Below are 27,505 nucleotides of genomic sequence, written 5' to 3' on the forward strand. Positions count from 1 at the left end.
TAATATGGTGGGAGGAGTCATTTGGTGAGTTTTGAGTGAAATCCAATCGCAAGAAGTATGGAATACACCAACCACTCCAATTAGGAACGAACTGCCGTTGAACTTGAATTGTTTAATTTGTAAGACCTATTCATTTCGGATTGAGCCCAAAACTTGGGCAACATCATAATATGGTGGGAGGAGTCATTTGGTGAGTTTTGAGTGAAATCCAGTCGCTAGAAGTATGGAATACACCAACCACTCCAATTAGGAACGAACTGCCGTTGAACATGAATTGTCCAATTTCTGACACCTATTGATTTCGGATCGAGCCCCAAACTTGGGCAACATCATAATATGGTGGGAGGAGTCATTTGGTGAGTTTTGAGTGAAATCCAATCGCTAGAAGTATGGAATACACCAACCACTCCAATTGGGAACGAACTGCCGTTGAACTTGAATTGTCCAATTTGGAACACCTATTGATTTCGGATCGACCCCAAAACTTATGCAACATCATAATATGGTGGGAGGAGTCATTTGGTGAGTTTTGAGTGAAATCCAATCGCTAGAAGTATGGAATACACTAACCACTCCAATTAGGAACGAACTGCCGTTGAATTTGAATTGTCCAATTTGGAACACCTATTGATTTCGGATCGAGCCCAAAAGTTGGGCAACATCGTAATGTGGTGGGAGGAGTCATTTGGTGAGTTTTGAGTGAAATCCAATCGCAAGAAGTATGGAATACACCAACCACTCCAATTAGGAACGAACTGCCGTTGAACTTGAATTGTCCAATTTGGAACACCTATTCATTTCGGATCGAGGCCAAAACTTGGGCAACATCATAATATGGTGGGAGGAGTCATTTGGTGAGTTTTGAGTGAAATCCAATCGCTAGAAGTATGGAATACACCAACAACTCCAATTAGGAACGAACTGCCGTTGAACTTGAATTGTCCAATTTCTCACACCTATTGATTTCGGATTGAGCCCCAAACTTGGGCAACATCATAATATGGTGGGAGGAGTCATTTGGTGAGTTTTGAGTGAAATCCAATCGCTAGAAGTATGGAATACACCAACCACTCCAATTAAGAACGAACTGCCGTTGAACTTGAATTGTCCAATTTGGAAGACCTATTCATTTCGGATCGAGGACAAAAGTTGGGCAACATCATAATATGGTGGGAGGAGTCATTTGGTGAGTTTTGAGTGAAATCCAATCGCTAGAAGTATGGAATACACCAACAACTCCAATTAGGAACGAACTGCCGTTGAACTTGAATTGTCCAATTTCTCACACCTATTGATTTTGGATCGACCCCAAAACTTGGGCAACATCATAATATGGTGGGAGGAGTCATTTGGTGAGTTTTGAGTGAAATCCAATCGCTAGAAGTATGGAATACACCAACCACTCCAATTAAGAACGAACTGCCGTTGAACTTGAATTGTCCAATTTGGAAGACCTATTCATTTCGGATCGAGGACAAAAGTTGGGCAACATCATAATATGGTGGGAGGAGTCATTTGGTGAGTTTTGAGTGAAATCCAATCGCAAGAAGTATGGAATACATCAACCACTCCAATTAGGAACGAACTGCCGTAGAACTTGAATTGTCCAATTTGGAAGACCTATTCATTTCGGATCGAGGACAAAAGTTGGGCAACATCATAATATGGTGGGAGGAGTCATTTGGTGAGTTTTGAGTGAAATCCAATCGCTAGAAGTATGGAATACACCAACCACTCCAATTAGGAACGAACTGCCGTTGAACTTGAATTGTCCAATTTGGAACACCTATTCATTTCGGATCGAGGCCAAAACTTGGGCAAAATCATAATATGGTGGGAGGAGTCATTTGGTGAGTTTTGAGTGAAATCCAATCGCTAGAAGTGTGGAATACCCCAACCACTCCAATTAGGAACGAACTGCCGTTGAACTTGAATTGTCCAATTTGGAACACCTATTGATTTCGGATCGAGCCCAAAACTTGGGCAACAACATAATATGGTGGGAGGAGTCATTTGGTTATTTTTGAGTGATATCCAATCGCTAGAAGTATGGAATACACCAACCACTCCAATTAGGAACGAACAGCCGTTGAACTTGAATTGTCCAATTTGGAACACCTCTTGATTTCGGATCGAGCCCAAAACTTGGGCAACATCATAATATGGTGGGAGGAGTCATTTGGTGTGTTTTGAGTGAAATCCAATCGCTAGAAGAATGGAATAGAACAACTACTCCGATTAGGAATGAACTGTCGTTGAAATTGAATTGACCAATTTCTCACACCTATTGATTTCGGATCGAGCCGAAAACTTGGGCAACATTATAATATGGTGGGAGGAGTCATTTGGTAAGTTTTGAGTGAAATCCAATCGCTAGAAGTATGGAATACACCAACCACTCCAATTAGGAACGAACTGACGTTGAACTTGAATTGTCCAATTTGGAAGACCTATTCATTTCGGATCGAGGCCAAAACTTGGGCAACATCATAATATGGTGGGAGGAGTCATTTGGTGAGTTTTGAGTGAAATCCAATCGCTAGAAGTATGGAATACACCAACCACTCCAATTAGGAACGAACTGCCGTTGAACTTGAATTGTCCTATTTCTCACACCTATTGATTTCGGATCGAGCCCTAAACTTGGGCAACCTCATAATATGGTGGGAGGAGTCATTTGGTCAGTTTTGAGTGAAATCCAATCGCAAGAACTATGGAATACACCAACCACTCCAATTAGGAACGAACTGCCGTTGAACCTGAATTGTCCAATTTGGAACACCTATTGATTTCGGATCGAGCCCAAAACTTGGGCAACATCATAATATGGTGGGAGGAGTCATTTGGTGAGTTTTGAGTGAAATCCAATCGCTAGAAGTATGGAATACACCAACCACTCCAATTAGGAACGAACTGCCGTTGAACTTGAATTGTCCAATTTCTAACACCTATTGATTTTGGATCGAGCCCAAAACTTGGGCAACATCATAATATGGTGGGAGTAGTCATTTGGTTTGTTTTGAGTGGAATCCAATGGCCAGAAGTATGGAATACAGCAACCACTCCAATTAGGAATGAACTGCCGTTGAACTTGAATTGTCCGATTTGGAACACCTATCAATTTCGGATCGACCCCAAAACTTGGGCAACATCATAATATGGTGGGAGGAGTCATTTGGTGAGTTTTGAGTGAAATCCAATCGCTAGAAGTATGGAATACACCAACCACTCCAATTAGGAACGAACTGCCGTTGAACTTGAATTGTCCAATTTCTCACACCTATTGATTTCGAATCGAGCCCAAAACTTGGGCAACATCATAATATGGTGGGAGGTGTCATTTGTGAGTTTTGAGTGTAATCCAATCGCTAGAATTATGGAATACAGCAACCACTCCAATAAGGAACGAACTGCTGTTGAACTTGAATTGTCCAATTTCTCACACCTATAGATTTCGGATCGAGCCCCAAACTTGGGCAACACCATAATATGGTGGGAGGAGTCATTTGGTGAGTTTTGAGTGAAATCCAATCGCTAGAAGTATAGAATACACCAACCACTCCAATTAGTAACGAACTGCCGTTGAAATTGAATTGTCCAATTTCGAACACCTATTGATTTCGGATCGAGCCCCAAACTTGGGCAACATCATAATATGGTGGGAGGAGTCCTTTGGTGAGTTTTGAGTGAAATCCATTCGCTAGAAGTATGGAATACACCAACCACTCCAATTAGGAACGAACTGCCGTTGACCTTGAATTGTCCAATTTCGAACACCTATTGATTTCGGATCGAGCCCAAAACTTGGGCAACATCATAATATCGTGGGAGGAGTCATTTGGTGAGTTTTGAGTGAAATCCAATCGCTAGAAGTATGGAATACACCAACCACTCCAATTAGGAACGAACTGCCGTTGAACTTGAATTGTCCAATTTCTCACAGCTATTGATTTCGGATCGAGCCACAAACTTGGGCAAAATCATAATATGGTGGGAGGAGTCATTTGGTGTGTATTGAGTGAAATCCAATCACTAGAAGTATGGAATACACCAACCACTCCAATTAGGAACGAACTGCCGTTGAACTTGAATTCTCCAATTTCTCACACCTATTGATTTCGGATCGAGCCCCAAACTTGGGCAACAACATAATATGGTGGGAGGAGTCATTTGGTGAGTTTTGAGTGAAATCCAATCGCTAGAAGTATGGAATACACCAACCACTCCAATTAGGAACGAACTGCCGTTGAAATTGAATTGACCAATTTCTCACACCAATAGATTTCGGATCGAGCCCAAAACTTGGGCAACACCATAATATGGTGGGAGGAGTCATTTGTTGAGTTTTGAGTGAAATCCAATCGCTAGAAGTATGGAATACACCAACCACTCCAATTAGGAACGAACTGCCGTTGAACTTGAATTGTCCAATTTCTCACACCTATTGATTTCGGATCGAGCCCAAAACTTGGGCAACCTCATAATATGGTGGGAGGAGTCATTTTGTGAGTTTTGAGTGAAATCCAATCGCAAGAAGTATGGAATACACCAACCACTCCAATTAGGAACGAACTGCCGTTGAACTTGAATTGTCCAATTTGTAAGACCTATTCATTTCGGATTGAGCCCAAAACTTGGGCAACATCATAATATGGTGGGAGGAGTCATTTGGTGAGTTTTGAGTGAAATCCAGTCGCTAGAAGTATGGAATACACCAACCACTCCAATTAGGAACGAACTGCCGTTGAACTTGAATTGTCCAATTTCTCACACCTATTGATTTCGGATCGAGCCCCAAACTTGGGCAACATCATAATTTGGTGGGAGGAGTCATTTGGTGAGTTTTGAGTGAAATCCAATTGCTAGAAGTATGCAATACACCAACCACTCCAATTAGGAACGAACTGCCGTTGAACTTGAACTGTCCAATTTCTCACACCTATTAATTTCGGATCGAGCCCAAAACTTGGGCAACATCATAATATGGTGGGAGGAGTCATTTGGTGAGTTTTGAGTGAAATCCAATCGCTAGAAGTATGGAATACACCAACCACTCCCATTAGGAACGAACTGTCGTTGAACTTGAATTGTCCAATTTCTCACACCTATTGATTTCGGATCGAACCCCAAACTTGTGCAACATCATAATATGGTGGGAGGAGTCATTTGGTTAGTTTTGAGTGAAATCCAATCGCTAGAAGTATGGAATACACCAACCACTCCAATTAGGAACGAACTGCCGTTGAACTTGAATTGTAAAATTTCTCACTCCTATTGATTTCGGATCGAGCCCCAAACTTGGGCAACATCATAATATGGTGGGAGGAGTCAGTTGGTGGGATTTGAGTGAAATCCAATCGCTAGAAGTATGGAATACAACAACTACTCCGATTAGGAACGAACTGTCGTTGAAATTGAATTGACCAATTACTCACACCTATTGATTTCGGATCGAGCCCAAAACTTGGGCAACATCATAATATGGTGGGATGAGTCATTTGGTGAGTTTTGAGTGAAATCCAATCGCTAGAAGTATGGAATACATCAACCACTCCAATTAGGAACGAACTGCCGTTGAACTTGAATTGTCCAATTTCTCACAACTATTGAATTCGGACCGAGCCCCAAACATGGCGCAACATCATAATGTGGTGGGAGGAGTCATTTGGTGAGTTTTGAGTGAAATTCAATCGCTAGAAGTATGGAATACACCAACCACTCCCATTAGGAACGAACTGCCGTTGAACTTGAATTGTCCAATTTCTCACACCTATTGATTTCGGATCAAACCCAAAACTTGGGCAACATCATAATATGGTGGGTGGAGTCATTTACTGAGTTTTGAGTGAAATCCAATCGCTAGAAGTATGGAATACACCAAGCACTCCCATTAGGAACGAACTGTCGTTGAAGTTGAATTGTCCAATTTCTCACACCTATTGATTTCGGATCGAACCCCAAACTTGTGCTACATCATAATATTGTGGGAGGAGTCATTTGGTGAGTTTTGTGTGAAATCCAATCGCTAGAAGTATGGAATACCCCAACCACTCCTATTAGGAACGACCTGCCGTTGAACTTGAATTGTCCAATTTGGAACACCTATTGATTTCGGATCGAGCCCAAAACTTGGGCAACATCATAATATGGTGGGAGGAGTCATTTGGTGTGTTTTGAGTGAAATCCAACCGCTAGAAGTATGGAATACAACAACTACTCCGATTAGGAACGAACTGTCATTGAAATTGAATTGACCAATTTCTCACACCTATTGATTTCGGACCGAGCCCAAAACTTGGGCAACATCATAATATGGTGGGAGGATTCATTTGGTGAGTTTTGAGTGAAATCCAATCGCTAGAAGTATGGAATACACCAACCACTCCAATTAGGAACGAACTGCCGTTGAACTTGAATTGTCCAATTTCTCACACCTATGGATTTAGGTCCGAGCCGCAAACTTGGGGCAACATCATAATATGGTGGCAGGAGTCATTTGGGGAGTTTTGAGTGAAATCCAATCGCTAGAAGTATGGAATACATCAACCACTCCAATTAGGAACGAACTGCCGTTGAACTTGAATTGTCCAATTTGGAACACCTATTGAATTCGGACCGAGCCCCAAACTTGTGGCAACGTCATAATATGGTCGGAGGAGTCATTTGGTGAGTTTTGAGTGAAATCCAATCGCTAGAAGTATGGAATACACCAACCACTCCAATTAGGAACGAACTGCCGTTGAACTTGAATTGTCCAATTTCTCACACCTATTGAATTCGGACCGAGCCCCAAACATGGCGCAACATCATAATGTGGTGGGAGGAGTCATTTGGTGTGTTTTGAGTGAAATCCAATCGCTAGAAGTAAGGAATACACCAACCACTAACAGTAGGGACGAACTGCCGTTGAACTTGAATTGTCCCATTTCTCACACCTATTGATTTCCGACCGGGGGCCAAACTTGGGCAACATCATAATATGGTGGGAGGAGTCATTGGGTGAGTTTTGAGTGAAATCCAATCGCTAGAAGTATGGAATACACCAACCACTCCAATTAGGAACGAACTGTCGTTGAACTTGAATTGTCCAATTTGGAACACCTATTGATTTCGGATCAAACCCAAAACTTGGGCAACATCATAATATGGTGGGAGGAGTCATTTGGTGAGTTTTGAGTGAAATCCAATCGCTAGAAGTATGGAAAACACCAACCACTCCTATTAGGAACGAACTGCCGTTGAACTTGAATTGTCCAATTTGGAACACCTATTGATTTCGGATCGAGCCCAAAACTTGGGCAACATCATAATATGGTGGGAGGAGTCATTGGGTGTGTTTTGAGTGAAATCCAATCGCTAGAAGTATGGAATACAACAACTACTCCGATTAGGAACGAACTGTCATTGAAATTGAATTGACCAATTTCTCACACCTATTGATTTCGGACCGAGCCCAAAACTTGGGCAACATCATAATATGGTGGGAGGATTCATTTGGTGAGTTTTGAGTGAAATCCAGTCGCTAGAAGTATGGAATACACCAACCACTCCAATTAGGAACGAACTGCCGTTGAACTTGAATTGTCCAATTTCTCACACCTATGGATTTAGGTCCGAGCCGCAAACTTGGGGCAACATCATAATATGGTGGCAGGAGTCATTTGGGGAGTTTTGAGTGAAATCTAATCGCTAGAAGTATGGAATACATCAACCACTCCAATTAGGAACGAACTGCCGTTGAACTTGAATTGTCCAATTTCTCACGCCTATTGAATTCGGACCGAGCCCCAAACTTGTGGCAACGTCATAATATGGTCGGAGGAGTCATTTGGTGAGTTTTGAGTGAAATCCAATCGCTAGAAGTATGGAATACACCTACCACTCCAATTAGGAACGAACTGCCGTTGAACTTGAATTGTCCAATTTCTCACACCTATTGAATTCGGACCGAGCCCCAAACATGGCGCAACATCATAATGTGGTGGGAGGAGTCATTTGGTGAGTTTTGAGTGAAATCCAATCGCTAGAAGTATGGAAAACACCAACCACTCCTATTAGGAACGAACTGCCGTTGAACTTGAATTGTCCAATTTGGAACACCTATTGATTTCGGATCGAGCCCAAAACTTGGGCAACATCATAATATGGTGGGAGGAGTCATTTGGTGTGTTTTGAGTGAAATCCAATCGCTAGAAGTATGGAATACAACAACTACCCCGATTAGGAACGAACTGTCATTGAAATTGAATTGACCAATTTCTCACACCTATTGATTTCGGATCGAGCCCAAAACTTGGGCAACATCATAATATGGTGGGAGGAGTCATTTGGTGAGTTTTGAGTGAAATCCAATCGCTAGAAGTATGGAATACACCAACCACTCCAATTAGGAACGAACTGCCGTTGAACTTGAATTGTCCAATTTCTCACACCTATGGATTTAGGACCGGGCCGCAAACTTGGGGCAACATCATAATATGGTGGCAGGAGTCATTTGGGGAGTTTTGAGTGAAATCCAATCACTAGAAGTATGGAATACACCAACCACTCGAATTAGGAACGAACTGCCGTTGAACTTGAATTGTCCAATTTGGAACACCTATTGAATTCGGACTGAGCCCCAAACTTGGGGCAACGTCATAATATGGTCGGAGGAGTCATTTGGTGAGTTTTGAGTGAAATCCAATCGCTAGAAGTATGGAATACACCAACCACTCCCATTAGGAATGAACTGTCATTGAACTTGAATTGTCCAATTTCGAACACCTATTGATTTCGGATCGAGCCCAAAACTTGGGCAACATCATAATATGGTGGGAGGAGTCATTTGGTGTGTTTTGAGTGAAATCCAATCGCTAGAAGTGTGGAATACAACAACTACTCCGATTAGGAACGAATTGTCATTGAAATTGAATTGACCAATTTCTCACACCTATTGAATTCGGATCAAGCCCGAAACTTGGGCAACATCATAATATGGTGGGAGGACTCATTTGGTGAGTTTTGAGTGAAATCCAATCGCTAGAAGTATGGAATACACCAACCACTCCAATTAGGAACGAACTGCCGTCGAACTTGAATTGTCCAATTTGGAACACCTATTGATTTCGGATCGAGCCCAAAACTTGGGCAACATCATAATATGGTGGGAGGAGTCATTTGGTGAGTTTTGAGTGAAATCCAATCGCTAGAAGTATGGAATACAGAAACCACTCCAATTAGGAACGAACTGTCGTTGAACTTGAATTGTCCAATTTCTCACACCTATTGATTTCGGATCGAGCCCCAAACTTGGGCAACATTATTATATGGTGGGAGGAGTCATTTGGTGAGTTTTGAGTGAAATCCAATCGCTAGAAGTATGGAATACACCAACCACTCCCATTAGGAACGAACTGCCGTTGAACTTGAATTGTCCAATTTCTCACACCTATTGATTTCGGACCGAGCCCCAAACTTGGGCAACATCATAATATGGTGGGAGGAGTCATTTGGTGAGTTTTGAGTGAAATCCAATCGCTAGAAGTATGGAATACACCAACCACTCCCATTAGGAACGAACTGCCGTTGAACTTGTATTGTCCAATTTCTCACACCTATTGATTTCGGACCGAGCCCCAAACTTGGGGCAACATCATAATATGGTGGGATGAGTCATTTGGTGAGTTTTGAGTGAAATCCAATCGCTAGAAGTATGGAATACACCAACCACTCCCATTAGGAACGAACTGCCGTTGAATTTGAATTGTCCAATTTCTCACACCTATTGATTTCGGATCAAACCCAAAACTTGGGCAAAATCATAATATGGTGGGAGGAGTCATTTGGTGAGTTTTGACTGAGATCCAATCGCTAGAAGTATGGAATACACCAACCACTCCCATTAGGAACGAACTGCCGTTGAACTTGAATTGTCCAATTTCTCACACCTATTGATATCGGATCGAACCCCAAACTTGTGCAACATCATAATATGGTGGGAGGAGTCATTTGGTGAGTTTTGAGTGAAATCCAATCGCTAGAAGTATGTGATCGGTTCATAATTGTATATCATTTTGTACCCTTCTAGCTTATGAATTGGTTATGTTTTTTAGTTAAACTTTTGCTTTTAATCTTTCTTGTGTTTATCTTTCAGTTCATTGAGTTTTAGGTAACAATGATGGATTTGGATAGGAAATGATGCAATCCATGCATGATAGGGCCTGATTTGGGTGAATGGAAGAAGATCTTAAAGACAAACTAATTTTGGCTACAGCCCATTTCCAGCCCAGTTTTGTAGGTCAACTTCTTGGCCTTGGATCAGCATTCTCTGGGGCTCGGATGAGGTGAAGATCTTCATGAAACTTGTTCCAATGGGTGTCTGCTACAACATATCTAAATTGAACATAACTGGAGTCCTCAGCCCATCCAACACTGAACCCTACTCAGGAGGATTTGCAGCTGCCAGCTTTGTCATGTGCCTCCATGTGCCTCCTTTTAGCCATGTGCCTCCTTTTAGCCATGTGCCTCCTTTTAGCCATGTGCCTCACCCCAGCTATAACTGACTTTGCACCCAGCATAATGAGTGAAGTGGGGAGGCATTCCAGCTATGAAATTCTAAAGGAGCAAGTTGGTACATGCTGGAGCTATTATTGAGAAAGCATGTGCATGCATGGGAAGCAAAGAGAAAGGAGAGAGGGAAGAATGAGGAATGATGAGAGGCATTTTGCTTCAGCCTTTGAACATGGGAATTGAATTGGCAGATCACTTTGGAGCTGGAAATCAGGTTTTAATTGAAAGAGGAAGCATGTGCATGCATGTGAATCAAAAAGGAAAGAAAAGATGAAATGAAGTCAATTCCAGTCTCTGTTCGGCTGCCAACTTGCAAGGGCCAAAACACACACTTCTACTGGTCGGATGGAAATACTTTCTTCATAGAAGTTGATCCAATGGGTGTCTAGTATAACATATCCAAATGTGAGCCCCATTGGATACGTTTGGAAACCTCTGGCCTTCCTACACCAAGACTGGTTCAGAAAACTCGTTTTTCAGAAACCAAAAGGCAACCACATGGGTTGGTAGCAAAGGGCAGCCACATCTGACCACCTTTGAACCCATGTGATGAAAGCTTGAGGTGCAGCAAAAGATGAAGGATGGTGTGGGAATTCATCATGTTGTTCCTCCCTCTTAGCCCTATAAATAGAGAAGCCTTCAAGCTTCAAAACACAACCCAAGGGGGGGAGCTCTCAAACACTTCTCTAGAGCTCCCTTCCCTTCTCTCCCTCAAATTCTCTTAGTTTCCTTTCAAGTTGTCAATTGTTGTAACAAAATGAGTTCACTAAATTTTCCTTCAAGTTTTCTTAGTTCCACTTTACTTTTATTTGTAATGTACATTCTTTCTTAAGTATTCAAGTTTAATTAGTTTCCAAGTTTCAATTATGATTTTTGTTCTTATTCATTATGCTTATAAGTTAATATGCTAGTTTGAATGATTGATCACCATTTAGGGTTGCATGTTAGCTATCTTGGTTTCAATTAAGAGTAGACACCATGCTTTAATTCGAATTGAACTATGAATAGGAAGAGTATGTATGGACATTCGACAACAGGGATTAGATACATGCTTGGTTGTTTAAATTGTTCTTCTATACTTAATGGGTTCCTAATGCTTAGTTTTAGGTTAGACAACAAATGATCAAATTAGGGAATTAGGAACACAAGGTTATGACCAAACACCATGGCTTAATCATACTTTAGCTAGAATCAATCCGTTAATCTAATTGAACTTGGGAACTTATTTGCTTGAGTTATTTCTTTTTTTTCTTGTTTTATTTATTTTCTTTTTCAATTCTATTTTGTGTAGGGGAAACAAATTGGATCATTCAATCACCAATCCTCGAGGGATCGACCTCGCACTTACATATGCTATACTACCGAACGGCTCGTGCACTTGCGAGTATCACAAGTTGAGGATGCAGCTGAATCCATTTTGGTGCAGCTGAATCGACGCAACAGTATGGAATACACCAAACACTCCAATTAGGAACGAACTGCCGTTGAACTTGAATTGTCCAATTTGGAACACCTATTGATTTCGGATCGAGCAAAAAACTTGGCCAACATCATAATATGATGGGAGGAGTCATTTGGTGTGTTTTGAGTGAAATCCAATCGCTAGAATAATGGAATAAACCAACCATTCCAATTAGGAACGAACTGCCGTTGAACTTGGATTCTCCAATTTCTTACACCTATTGATTTCGGATCGAGCCCAAAACTCGGGCAACATCATAATATGGTGGGAGGAGATATTTGGTGTGTTTTGAGTGAAATCCAATCGCTAGAACTATGAATTACCCCAAACCCTCCAATTTGGAACGAACTTCCTTTGAACTTGAATTGTCCAATTTCTTACAACTATTGATTTCGGATCGAGCCCCAAACTTGGGCAACATCATAATATGGTGGGAAGGGTCATTTGGTGAGTTTTGAGTGAAATCCAATCGCTAGAAGTATGGAATACACCAAACACTCCAATTAGGAACGAATTGCCGTTGCACTCGAATTGTCCAATTTGGAACACCTATTGATTTCGGATCGAGCCCAAAACGTGGGCAAAATCATAATATGGTGGGAGGAGTCATTTGGTCAGTTTTGAGTGAAATCCAATCGCTAGAAGTATGGAATACACCAACCACTCCAATTAGGAACGAACTGCCGTTGAACTTGAATTGTCCAATTTGGAACACCTATTGATTTCAGATCGAGCCCAAAACTTGGGCAACAACATAATATGGTGGGAGGAGTCATTTGGTGAGTTTTGAGGGAAATCCAATCGCTAGAAGTATGGAATACACCAACCACTCCAATTAGGAACAAACTGCCGTTGAACTTGAATTGTCCAATTTGGAACAACTATTGATTTCGGATCGAGCCCAAAACTTGGGCAAGATCATAATATGGTGGGAGGAGTCGGTTGGTATGTTTTGAGTGAAATCAAATCGGTAGAAGTGTGGAATACACCAACCACTCCAATTAGGAACGAACTGCCGTTGAACTTGAATTGTCCAATTTGGAACACCTATTGATTTCGGATCGAGCCCAAAACTTGGGCAACATCATAATATGGTGGGAGGAGTCGTTTGGTGTGTTTTGAGTGAAATCAAATCGGTAGAAGTGTGGAATACACCAACCACTCCAATTAGGAACGAACTGCCGTTGAACTTGAATTGTCCAATTTGGAACACCTATTGATTTCGGATCGAGCCCAAAACTTGGGCAACATCATAATATGGTGGGAGGAGTCATTTGGCTTGTTTTGAGTGAAATCCAATCGCTAGAAGTATGGAATACACCAACCACTCCAGTTAGGAACGAACTGCCGGTGAACTTGAATTTTCCAATTTGGAACACCTATTGATTTCGGATCGAGCCGAAAACTTGGGCAACATCATAATATGGTGGGAGGAGTCATTTGGTGAGTTTTGAGTGAAATCCAATCGCTAGAAGTATGGAATACACCAACCACTCGAATTAGGAACGAACTGCCGTCGAACTTGAATTGTCCAATTTATCACACCTATTGCCTTCGGATCGAGCCCAAAACTTGGGCAACATCATAATATGGTGGGAGGAGTCATTTGATGAGTTTTGAGTGAAATCTAATCACTAGAAGTATGGAATACACCAACCACTCCAATTAGGAACGAGCTGCCGTTGGAATTGAATTGTCCAATTTATCACACCTATTGACTTCGGATCGAGCCCAAAACTTGGGCAACATCATAATATGGTGGGAGGAGTCATTTGGTGAGTTTTGAGTGAAATCCAATCGCTAGAAGTATGGAATACACCAACCACTCCAATTAGGAACGAACTTCCGTTGAACTTGAATTGTCCAATTTCTCACACCTATAGACTTCGGATCGAGCCCAAAACTTGGGCAACATCATAATATGGTGGGAGGAGTCATTTGGTGAGTTTTGAGTGAAATCTAATCGCTAGAAGTATGGAACACACCAACCACTCCAATTAGGAACGAGCTGCCGTTGGAATTGAATTGTCCAATTTATCACACCTTTTTACTTTGGATCGAGCCCAAAACTTGGGCAACATCATAATATGGTGGGAGGAGTCATTTGGTGAGTTTTGAGTGAAATCCAATCGCTAGAAGTATGGAATACAACAACCACTCCAATTTAGAACGAGCTGCCGTTGGACATGAATTGTTTAATTTGGAACACCTATTGATTTCGGATCGAGCCCAAAACTTGGGCAACATCATAACATGGTGGGAGGAGTCATTTGGTGAGTTTTGAGTGAAATCCAATCGCTGGACGTATGGAATACACCAACCAGTCCAATTAGGAACGAACTGTCGTTCAAATTGAATTGACCAATTTCTCAAACCTACTGATTTCGGATCGAGCCCAAAACTTGGGCAACATCATAATATGGTGGGAGTAGTCATTAGGTTAGTTTTGTGTGAAATCCAATCACTAGAAGTATGGAATACACCAACCACTCCTATTAGGAACGAATTGCCGTTGAACTTGAATTGTCCAATTTGGAACACCTATTGATTTCGGATCGAGCCCAAAACTTGGGCAACATCATAACATGGTGGGAGGAGTCATTTGGTGAGTTTTGAGTGAAATCCAATCGCTGGACGTATGGAATACACCAACAACTCCAATTAGGAACGAACTGTCGTTCAAATTGAATTGACCAATTTCTCAGTCCTACTGATTTCGGATCGAGCCCAAAACTTGGGCAACATCATAATATGGTGGGAGGAGTAAATTGGTGAGTTTTGAGTGAAATCCAATCGCTAGAAGTATGGAATACACCAACCACTCCAATTAGGAACGAACTGCCGTTGAACTTGAATTGTCCAATTTGGAACACCTATTGATTTCGGATCGAGCCCAAAACTTGGGCAACAACATAATATGGTGGGAGGAGTCATTTGGTGAGTTTTGAGTGAAATCCAATCGCTAGAAGTATGGAATACACAAACCACTCCAATTAGGAACGAACTGCCGTTGAACTTGAATTGTCCAATTTCTCACTGCCGTTGAACTTGAATTGTCCAATTTCTCACACCTATTGATTTCGGATCGAGCCCAAAATTTGGACAACATCATAATATGGTGGGAGGAGTCATTTGGTGAGTTTTGAGTGAAATCCAATCGCTAGAACGACGTAATACACCAACCACTCCAATTAGGAACGAACTTTCGTTGAAATTGAATTGACCAATTTCTCACAACTATTGATTTCGGATCGAGCCCAAACCTTGGGAAACATCATAATATGATGGGAGTAGTCATTTGGTGAGTTTTGAGTGAAATCCAGTTGCTAGAAGTGTGGAATACACGAACCACTCCAGTTAGGAACGAACTGCCGTTATACTTGAATTTTCAAATTTGGAACACCTATTGATTTCGGATCGAGCCCAAAACTTGGGCAACGTCATAATATGGTGGGAGGAGTCCTTTTGTGAGTTTTCAGTGAAATCCAATCGCTAGAAGTATGGAATACACCAACCACTCCAATTAGGAACGAACTGCCGTTGAACTTGAATTGTCCAATTTCTCACACCTATTGATTTCGTATCGAGCCCAAAACTTGGGCAACATCATAATATGGTGGGAGGAGTCATTTGGTGAGTTTTGAGTGAAATCCAATCGCTAGAAGAATGGAATACACCAACCACTCCAATTAGGAACGAACTGCCGTTGAACTTGAATTGTCCAATTTGGAACACCTATAGATTTCGGATCGAGCCCAAAACTTGGGCAACGTCGTAATATGGTGGGAGGAGTCCTTTTGTGAGTTTTCAGTGAAATCCAATCGCTAGAAGTATGGAATACACCAACCACTCCAATTAGGAACGAACTGCCGTTGAACTTGAATTGTCCAATTTCTCACACCTATTGATTTCGGATTGAGCCCAAAACTTGGGCAACATCATAATATGGTGGGACGAGTCATTTGGTTTGTTTTGAGTGAAATCCAATCGCTAGAAGTACGGAATACACCAACCACTCCAATTAGGAATGAACTGCCGTTGAACATGAATTGTCCAATTTGGAACACCTATTGATTTCGGATCGAGCCCAAAACTTGGGCAACATCCTAGTACGGTGAGAGGTGTCATTTTGTAAGTTTTGAGAGAAATCCAATCGCTAGAAGTATGGAATACACCCACGAAGACTGAGAAGTTAAAACTAGTTATGTACTTAGATTACCAAATTCAAGAAAGTAGGAGGTTATGTCTAAAACAGAATTTAAAACAAGAGTGGTTGTGATTGTTGAACAAAAGAAGCAAAATGAAATTGCAAACAAAAACAAGTAAACAAATGTAACAAAGAGTGGTTTTAAGAGTTGGAAAACAGATTTTGAGACTAGGGCATTCGAATCACCATAACAATTCAATTCTGGGTTATAAAGATTCAAGTAACAAGTCTAATTCAGATTCAAAGATTGATTCTAGCTAAAGTATGATTAGGCCATGGTGTTTGGTCCTAACCTTGTGTTCCTAATTCCCTAATTTGATCATTTGTTGTCTAACCTAAAATTAAGCATTAGGAACCCATTAAGCATAGAAGAACATTTTAAACAACCAAGTATGTATCTAATCCCTGTTGTCGAATGTCCATACATACTCTTCCTATTCATAGTTCAATTCGAATTAAAGCATGGTGTATACTCTTAATTCAAACCAAGATAGTTAACAAACAAGTTCTAATGGTGATCAATCATTCAAACAAGCATGTTAACTTATAAGCATAATGAATAAGAACATGAATCATGAATCAAACTTGAAACTCCAAACTTATAAACCCAGAATATTCATGTTAGGTTACATCGAAGCCCTAGTTATGGATTTAGCTACTCATAATGGAAAAGAGACTTGAACAGAAATGAGAAAACATAATGAATACAATAAGAGTAGAAAAACCCTTTTTCTGAAGTTCTTGTGGTGTCCAAGGCTTCTCCAAGTGCTTCTCCACTTCTAATGCTTCTCCAAGAGCTTCCCCACTTCTAGAAAGATGTATGAAGGATATGGAGGTGATTTGGGATGAGTTTGAGTGAGTGGTGATGGCTAAGGAAGATGAAATTCGTAGGGAAATGGAAGAGAGGTTTGCTGGAGTTGTTTTGGTGATTGTTGGAGTGTTTGGGATTTTGAGAGTGTTTGAGGATGGTTGGAGTGAATTGTGGGGGTTGTGAATCTCAGGATTTGTTGTGTCTTGAATGTGGAATGGATGTGGTATTTATAGGGAGAGGGGAGTGACAAATCTGAATTCAATATGGCTAATGCATACAACACTTGCATTATAAAAGATGAATTGGTTGATGCACTTCACTAATGCATACAACACTTGCATTATAAGATCTGAATTGGTTGATGCACTTCACCAATAGATCCCACCAGAAGCCCTAGCTCATCTTCATGTCACCATGACCAAGCTTCCAACCAGAAATGATAGCTCATACCTAGCTCACCATGACCAAGCATCCAACCAGCACATGCTGAGGTCAGCATAACCAGCAACTTCAAGGGCTTACAACTTGGGCTTCTCTTAATCAAATTAGGACTTTAAGCACTCGAAATTTAAGTTCAGAATGTCTTCTTTCCAGCCATATGTCATTTGGGCCAATCCAAGGTCGGAGGAGGAAGTTAAGGCCAAAACAAATTGCTAACTCATTTTGCGCGCTGATAAAATCCATCCTGAGCATGGCTCTGTGTTTGCTAGGTAACAGACTCCATATTTATCCAATGGGGCTGAATTTTGGATATGTTATAGTACACACCCATTGGAACAACTTTCATGAAGAATGCTGCCTCATCCGAGCTGTGTAGGTTGCTGAAACAAAGCTTGCAATATGACCTACGGAACTGGACTGGCAGGGGGCTGTAGCCAAAATGAGTTTGTCTTTTAAGCTCTTCTTCCATTCATCCAAATTAGGCCTTAACATGCTTGAATTGCATGAATTATGCTCTCTTGCTCTATTGGCCTACAAAACACACAAAGGGAGGGAAATAACTTAGAATTATAGGAACTAAGCAAAAGAAGTAAGTAAATTGGGCATGTATATGTATGAAATTATGAGCATAACAACCACTCCAATTAGGAACGATCTGCCGTTGAACTTGAATTGTCTAATTTCTGACATCTATTGATTTTGGTGCCGTTGCAACATCATAATGTGGGAGGAGTCATTTGGTGAGTTTTGAGTGAAATCCAATCGCTAGAAGTATGGAATACACCGACCACTCCAATTAGGAACGAACTGCCGTTGAACTTGAATTGTCCAATTTCTCACACCTATGGATTTCGGATCGAGCCCAAAACTTGGGCAACATCATAATATGGTGGGAGGAGTCATTTGGGGAGTTTTGAGCGAAATCCAATCGCTAGAAGTATGGAATACACGAACCACTCCAATTAGGAACGAACTGCCGTTGAACTTGAATTGTCCAATTTTGAACACCTATTGATTTCGGATCGAGCCCAAAAGTTGGGCAACATCATAATATGGTGGGAGAAGTCATTTGGTGAGTTTTGAGTGAAATCCAATCGCTAGAAGTATGGAATACACCAACCACTCCCGTTAGGAACGAACTGCCGTTGAACTTGAATTGTCCAATTTCTAACACCTATTGGTTTCGGATCGAACTCCAAACTTGTGCAACACCATAATATGGTGGGAGGAGTCATTTGGTGAGTTTTGAGTGAAATCCAATCGCTAGAAGTATGGAATACACCAACCACTCCAATTAGGAACGAATTGTCATTGAACTTGAATTGTCCAATTTGGAACACCTATTGATTTCGGATCGAGCCCCAAACTTGGGCAACATCATAATATGGTGGGAGGAGTCATTTAGGGAGTCTTGAGTGAAATCCAATCGTTAGAAATATGGAATACAAAAACCACTCCCATTAGGAACGAACTGCCGTTGAACTTGAATTGTCCAATTTCTAACACCTATTGATTTCGGATCGAACCCCAAAGTTGGGCAACTTCATAATATGGTGGGAGGAGTCATTTGGTGAGTTTTGAGTGAAATCCAATCGCTAGAAGTATGGAATACAACAACCACTCCAATTAGGAACGAACTGCCGTTGAACTTGAATTGTCAAATTTCTCACACCTATTGATTTCGGATCGAGCCCAAAACTTGGGCAACATCATAATATGGTGGGAGGAGTCATTTAGGGAGTTTTGAGTGAAATCCAATCGTTAGAAATTTGGAATACACCAACCACTCCCATTAGGAAAGAACTGCCGTTGAATTTGAATTGTCCAATTTATAACACCTATTGATTTCGGATCGAACCCCAAAGTTGGGCAACTTCATAATATGGTGGGAGGAGTCATTTGGTGAGTTTTGAGAGAAATCCAATCGCTAGAAGTATGGAATACACCAACCACTCCCATGAGGAACGAACTGCCGTTGAACTTGAATTGTCCAATTTCTAACACCTATTGATTTCGGATCGATCCCAAAACTTGGGCAACATCATACTATGGTGGGAGGAGTCATTTGGTGAGTTTTGAGTGAAATCCAATCTCTAGAAGTATGGAATACAGCAACCACTCCAATTAGGAACGAACTGCCGTTGAACTTGAATTGTCCAATTTCTCACACCTATTGATTTCGGATCGAGCCCAAAACTTGGGCAACAACATAATATGGTGGGAGGAGTCAATCGGTGAGTTTTGAGTGAAATTCAATCTCTAGAAGTATGGAATACACCAACCACTCCAATTAGGAACGAACTGCCGTGAAACTTGAATTGTCCAATTTGGAACACCTATTCATTTCGGATCGAGCGCAGAACTTGGGCAACATCATAATATGGTGGGAGGAGTCATTTGGTGAGTTTTGAGTGAAATCCAATCGCTAGAAGTATGGAATACACCAACCACTCCAATTTGGAACGAACTGCCGTTGAACTTGAATTGTCCAATTTCTCACACCTATTGATTTCGGATCGAGCCCAAGAGTTGGGCAACATCATAATATGCTGGGAGGAGTCATTTAGGGAGTTTTGAGTGAAATCCAAACGTTAGAAATTTGGAATACACCAACCACTCCCATTAGGAAAGAACTGCCGTTGAATTTGAATTGTCCAATTTATAACACCTATTGATTTCGGATCGAACCCCAAAGTTGGGCAACTTCATAATATGGTGGGAGGAGTCATTTGGTGAGTTTTGAGTGAAATCCAATCGCTAGAAGTATGGAATACACCAACCACTCCCATGAGGAACGAACTGCCGTTGAACTTGAATTGTCCAATTTCTAACACCTATTGATTTCGGATCGAGCCCAAAACTTGGGCAACATCATAATATGGTGGGAGGAGTCATTTGGTGAGTTTTGAGTGAAATCCAATCCCTAGAAGTATGGAATACAGCAACCACTCCAATTAGGAACGAACTGCCATTGAACTTGAATTGTCCAATTTGGAACACCTATTGATTTCGGATCGAGCCCAAAACTTGGGCAACATCATAATATGGTGGGAGGAGTCATTTAGGGAGTCTTGAGTGAAATGCAATCGTTAGAAATATGGAATACACCAACCACTCCCATTAGGAACGAACTGCCGTTGAACTTGAATTGTCCAATTTCTAACACCTATTGATTTCGGATCGAACCCCAAAGTTGGGCAACTTGATAATATGGTGGGAGGAGTCATTTGGTGAGTTTTGAGTGAAATCCAATCGCTAGAAGTATGGAATACACCAACCACTCCAATTAGGAACGAACTGCCGTTGAACTTGAATTGTCAAATTTCTCACACCTATTGATTTCGGATCGAGCCCAAAACTTGGGCAACATCATAATATGGTGGGAGGAGTCATTTAGGGAGTTTTGAGTGAAATCCAATCGTTAGATATTTGGAATACACCAACCACTCCCATTTGGAAAGAACTGCCGTTGAATTTGAATTGTCCAATTTATAACACCTATTGATTTCGGATCGAACCCCAAAGTTGGGCAACTTCATAATATGGTGGGAGGAGTCATTTGGTGAGTTTTGAGTGAAATCCAATCGCTAGAAGTATGGAATACAGCAACCACTCCAATTAGGAACGAACTGCCGTTGAACTTGAATTGTCCAATTTCTCACACCTATTGATTTCGGATCGAGCCCAAAACTTGGGCAACAACATAATATGGTGGGAGTAGTCAATTGGTGAGTTTTGAGTGAAATTCAATCTCTAGAAGTATGGAATACACCAACCACTCCAATTAGGAACGAACTGCCGTGAAACTTGAATTGTCCAATTTGGAACACCTATTCATTTCGGATCGAGCCCAGAACTTGGGCAACATCATAATATGGTGGGAGGAGTCATTTGGTGAGTTTTGAGTGAAATCCAATCGCTAGAAGTATGGAATACACCAACCACTCCAATTTGGAACGAACTGCCGTTGAACTTGAATTGTCCAATTTCTCACACCTATTGATTTCGGATCGAGCCCAAAACTTGGGCAACATCATAATATGCTGGGAGGAGTCATTTGCGAAGTTTTGAGTGAAATCCAATCGTTAGAAGTATGGAATACACCAACCACTCCCATTAGGAACGAATTGCTGTTGAACTTGAATTGTCCAATTTCTACCACCTATTGATTTCGGATCGAACCCCAAACTTGGGCAACATCATAATATGGTGGGAGGAGTCATTTGGTGAGTTTTGAGTGAAATCCAATCGCTAGAAGTATGGAATACACCAACCATTCCCATTAGGAACGAACTGCCGTTCAACTTGAATTGTCCAATTTCAAACACCTATTGATTTCGGATCGAGCCCAAAACTTGGGCAACATCATAATATGGTGGGAGGAGTCATTTGGTTAGTTTTGAGTGAAATCCAATCCCTAGAAGTATGGAATGCAGCAACCACTCCAATTAGGAACGAACTGCCGTTGAACTTGAATTGTCCAATTTCTCACACCTATTGATTTCGGATCGAGCCCAAAACTTGGGCAACATCATAATATGGTGGGAGGAGTCAATTGGTGAGTTTTGATTGAAATCCAATCTCTAGAAGTATGGAATACACCAACCACTCCAGTTAGGAACGAATTGCCGTGAAACTTGAATTGTCTAATTTGGAACACCTATTGATTTCGGATCGAGCCCAAAACTTGGGCAACATCATAATATGGTGGGAGGAGTCATTTGGTGAGTTTTGAGTGAAATCCAATCTCTAGAAGTATGGAATACACCAACCACTCCAATTTGGAACGAACTGCCGTTGAACTTGAATTGTCCAATTTGGAACACCTATTGATTTCGGATCGAGCCCAAAACTTGGGCAACATCATAATATGGTGGGAGGAGTCATTTGGGGAGTTTTGAGTGAAATCCAATCGCTAGAAGTATGGAATACACCAACCACTCCAATTTGGAACGAACTGCCGTTGAACTTGAATTGTCCAATTTGGAACACCTATTGATTTCGGATCGAGCCCAAAACTTGGGCAACATCATAATATGGTGGGAGGAGTCAATTGGTGAGTTTTGAGTGAAATCCAATCGCTAGAAGTATGGAATACACAAACCACTCCAATTAGGAACGAACTGCCGTTGAACTTGAATTGTCCAATTTCTCACACCTATTGATTTCGGATCAAGCCCCAAACTTGGGCAACATCATAATATGGTGGGAGGAGTCATTTGGTGAGTTTTGAGTGAAATCCAATCGCAAGAAGTATGGAATACAACAACCACTCCAATTAGGAACGAACTTCCGTTGAATTTGTATTGTCCAATTTCTCAAACCTATTGATTTCGGATCGAACCCAAAACCTGTACAACATCATAATATGGTGGGAGGAGTCATTTTGTGAGTTTTGAGTGAAATCCAATCGCTAGAAGTATGGAATACACCAACCTCTCCAATTAGGAATGAACTGCCGTTGAACTTGAATTGTCCACTTTCTCACACCTATTGATTTCGGATCGAGCCCCAAACTTGGGCAACATCATAGTATGGTAGGAGGAGTCATTTAGTTAGTTTTGAGTGAAATCCAATCGCTAGAAGTATGGAATACACCAACCACTCCAATTAGGAACGAACTGCCGTTGAACTCTAATTGTCAAATTTGGAAGACCTATTGATTTCGGAACGAGCCCAAAACTTGGGCAACATCATCATATGGTGGGAGGAGTCATTTGGTGAGTTTTGAGTGAAATCCAATCGCTTGAAGTCTGGAATACCCCAACCACTCCAATTAGGAATGAACTTCCGTTGAACTTGAATTGTCCAATTTCTCACACCTATTGATTTCGTATCGAGCCCAAAACTTGGGCAACATCATAATATGGTGCGAGGAGTCAATTGGTGAGTTTTGAGTGAAATCCAATCGCTGGACGTATGGAATACACCAACCACTCCAATTAGGAACGAACTGCCGTTGAACTCTAATTGTCCAATTTGGAACACCTATTGATTTCGGATCGAGCCCAAAACTTGGGCAACAACATAATATGGTGGGAGGAGTCATTTCATGGGTTTTGAGTGAAATCCAATCGCTAGAAGTATGGAATACACCAACCACTCCATTTAGGAACGAACTGCCGTTGAACTTGAATTGTCCTATTTGGAACACCTATTGATTTCGGATCGAGCCCAAAACTTGGGCAACATCATAATATGGTGGGAGGAGTCATTTGGTGAGTTTTGAGTGAAATCCATTCGGAAGAAGTATGGAATACAACAACCACTCCAGTTAGGAACGAACTGCCGTTGAACTTGAATTGTCCAATTTGGAACACCTATTGATTTCGGATCGAGCCCGAAACTTGGGCAACATCATAATATGGTGGGAGGAGTCATTCGGAGGGTTTTGAGTGAAATCTAATCGCTAGAAGTATGTAAAACACCAACCACTCCGATTAGGAACGAACTGCCGTTGAACTTGAATTGTCCAATTTGGAACACCTATTGATTTCGGATCGAGCCCAAAACTTGGGCAACATCATAATATGGTGGGAGGAGTCATTTGGTGAGTTTTGGGTGAAATCCAATCGCTAGACGTATGGAATACACCAACCACCTATTGATTTTGGATCGAGCCCAAAACTTGGGCAACATCATAATAGGGTGGGAGTAGTCATTTGGTTAGTTTTGAGTGAAATCCAATCGCTAGAAGTATGGAATACACCAACCACTCCAATTAGGAATGAACTGCCGTTGAACTTGAATTGTCCACTTTCTCACACCTATTGATTTCGGATCGAGCCCCAAACTTGGACAACATCATAATATGGTAGGAGGAGTCATTTAGTTAGTTTTGAGTGAAATCCAATCGCTAGAAGTATGGAATACACCAACCACTCCAATTAGGAACGAACTGCCGTTGAACTCTAATTGTCAAATTTGGAAGACCTATTGATTTCGGATCGAGCCCAAAACTTGGGCAACATCATAATATGGTGGGAGGAGTCATTTGGTGAGTTTTGAGTGAAATCCAATCGCTTGAAGTCTGGAATACCCCAACCACTCCAATTAGGAACGAACTGCCGTTGAACTTGAATTGTCCAATTTCTCACACCTATTGATTTCGGATCGAGCCCAAAACTTGGGCAACATCATAATATGGTGGGAGGAGTCATTTTGTGAGTTCTGAGTGAAATCCAATCGCTAGAAGTATGGAATACACCAACCACTCCAATTAGGAACGAACTGCCGTTGAACTTGAATTGTCCAATTTCTCACACCTATTGATTTCGGATCGATCCCCAAAGTTGGGCAACATCATGATATGGTGGGAGGAGTCATTTGGTGAGTTTTGAGTGAAATCCAATCGCTAGAAGTATGGAACCACTCCAGTTAGGAACGAATTGCCCTTGAACTTGAATTGTCCAATTTCTCACACCTATTGATTTCGGATCGAGCCCCAAACTTGGGCAACATCATAATATGGTGGGAGGAGTCATTTGGTGAGTTTTGAGTGAAATCCAATCGCAAGAAGTATGGAATAAACCAACCACTCCAATTAGGAACGAACGTCCGTTGAACTTGAATTGTCCAATTTCTCACACCTATTGATTTCGGATCGAGCCCAAAACTTGGGCAACATCATAATATGGTGGGAGGAGTCAATTGGTGAGTTTTGAGTGAAATCCAATCGCTGGACGTATGGAATACACCAACCACTCCAATTAGGAACGAACTGTAGTTCTAATTGAATTGACCAATTTCTCAGACCTATTGATTTCGGATCGAGCCCAACACTTGGGCAATAGCATAATGTGGTGGAAGGAGTCATTTGGTGAGTTTTGAGTGAAATCCAATCGCTAGAAGTATGGAATACACCAACCACTCCAATTAGGAACGAACTGCCGTTGAACTTGAATTGTCCAATTTGGAACACCTATTGATTTCGGATCGAGCCCAAGACTTGGGCAACATCATAATATGGTGGGAGGAGTCATTTGGTGAGTTTTGAGAGAAATCCAATCGCTAGAAGTATGGAATACACCAACCACTCCAATTAGGAACGAACTGCCGTTGAACTTGAATTGTCCTATTTGGAACACCAATTGATTTCGGATCGAGCCCAAAACTTGGGCAACATCACAATATGGTGGGAGGAGTCATTTGGTGAGTTTTGAGTGAAATCCATTCGGAAGAAGTATGGAATACAACAACCACTCCAGTTAGGAACGAACTGCCGTTGAACTTGAATTGTCCAATTTGGAACACCTATTGATTTCGGATCGAGCCCGAAACTTGGGCAACATCATAATATGGTGGGAGGAGTCATTCGGTGGGTTTTGAGTGAAATCTAATCGCTAGAAGTATGTAATACACCAACCACTCCGATTAGGAACGAACTGCCGTTGAACTTGAGTTGTCCAATTTGGAACACCTATTGATTTCGGATCGAGCCCAAAACTTGGGCAACATCATAATATGGTGGGAGGAGTCATTTGGTGAGTTTTGGGTGAAATCCAATCGCTAGACGTATGGAATACACCAACCACCTATTGATTTTGGATCGAGCCCAAAACTTGGGAAACATCATAATAGGGTGGGAGTAGTCATTTGGTTAGTTTGGAGTGAAATCCAATCGCTAGAAGTACGGAATACACCAACCACTCCAATTAGGAACGAATTGCCGTTGAACTTGAATTGTCCAGTTTGGAACACCTATTGATTTCGGATCGAGCCCAAAACTTGGGCAACCACATAATATGGTCGTTGGAGTCATTTCGTGGGTTTTGAGTGAAATCCAATCCCTAGAAGTATGGAATACACCAACCACTCCAGTTAGGAACGAACTGCCGTTGAACTTGAATTGTCCAATTTGGAACACCTATTGATTTCGGATCGAGGCCAAAACTTGGGTAACAACATAATATGGTGGGAGGAGTCAGTTGGTGAGTTTTGAGTGAAATCCAATCGCTAGAAGTATGGAATACACCAACCACTCCAATTAGGAACGAACTGCCGTGGAATTTGAATTGTCCAATTTGGAACACCCATTGATTTCGGATCGAGCCCAAAACTTGGGCAACATTATAATATGGTGGGAGGAGTCATTTGGTTAGTTTTGAGTGAAATCCAATCGCTAGAAGTATAGAATACACGAACCACTCCAATTAGGAACGAACTGCCGTTGAACTTGAATTCTCCAATTTCTCACACCTATTGATTTCGGATCGAGCCCAAAACCTGGGCAACATAATAAAATGGTGGGAGGGGTCATTTGGTGAGTTTTGGGTGAAATCCAATCGCTAGAAGTATGGAATACACCAACCACTCCAATTAGGAACGAACTGCCGATGAACTTGAATTCTCCAATTTCTCACACCTACTGATTTCGGATCGTGCCCCAAACTTGGGCAACGTCATAATATGGTGGGAGGAGTCATTTGGTTAGTTTGAAGTGAAATCCAATCGCTAGAAGTATAGAATACACGAACCACTCCAATTAGGGACGAACTGCCGTTGAACTTGAATTCTCCAATTTCTAACACCTATTGATTTCGGATCGAGCCCCAAACTTGGGCAACATCATAATATGGTGGGAAGAGTCATTTGGTGAGTTTTGAGTGAAATCCAATCGCTAGAAGTATGGAATACACCAACCACTCCAATTAAGAACGAACTGTCGTTGAACTTGAATTGTCCAATTTGGAACACCTATTGATTTCGGATCGAGCAAAAAACTTGGGGAACAACAAAATATGGTGGGAGGAGTCATTTGGTGAGTTTTGAGTGAAGTCCAATCGCTGGAAGTATGGAATACACCAACCACTCCAATTAGGAACGAACTGCCGTTGAACTTGAATTGTCCAATTTGGAACACCTATTGAATTCGGATCGAGCCCAAAACCTGGGCAACATAATAAAATGGTGGGAGGGGTCATTTGGTGAGTTTTGGGTGAAATCCAATCGCTAGAAGTATGGAATACACCAACCACTCCAATTAGGAACGAACTGCCGATGAACTTGAATTGTCCAATTTGGAACACCTATT

The sequence above is a fragment of the Prunus avium genome, chromosome 7, assembly GCF_965620075.1.
Source record: "Prunus avium chromosome 7, drPruAviu1.hap1.1, whole genome shotgun sequence".
Lineage (NCBI taxonomy): Eukaryota > Viridiplantae > Streptophyta > Magnoliopsida > Rosales > Rosaceae > Prunus > Prunus avium.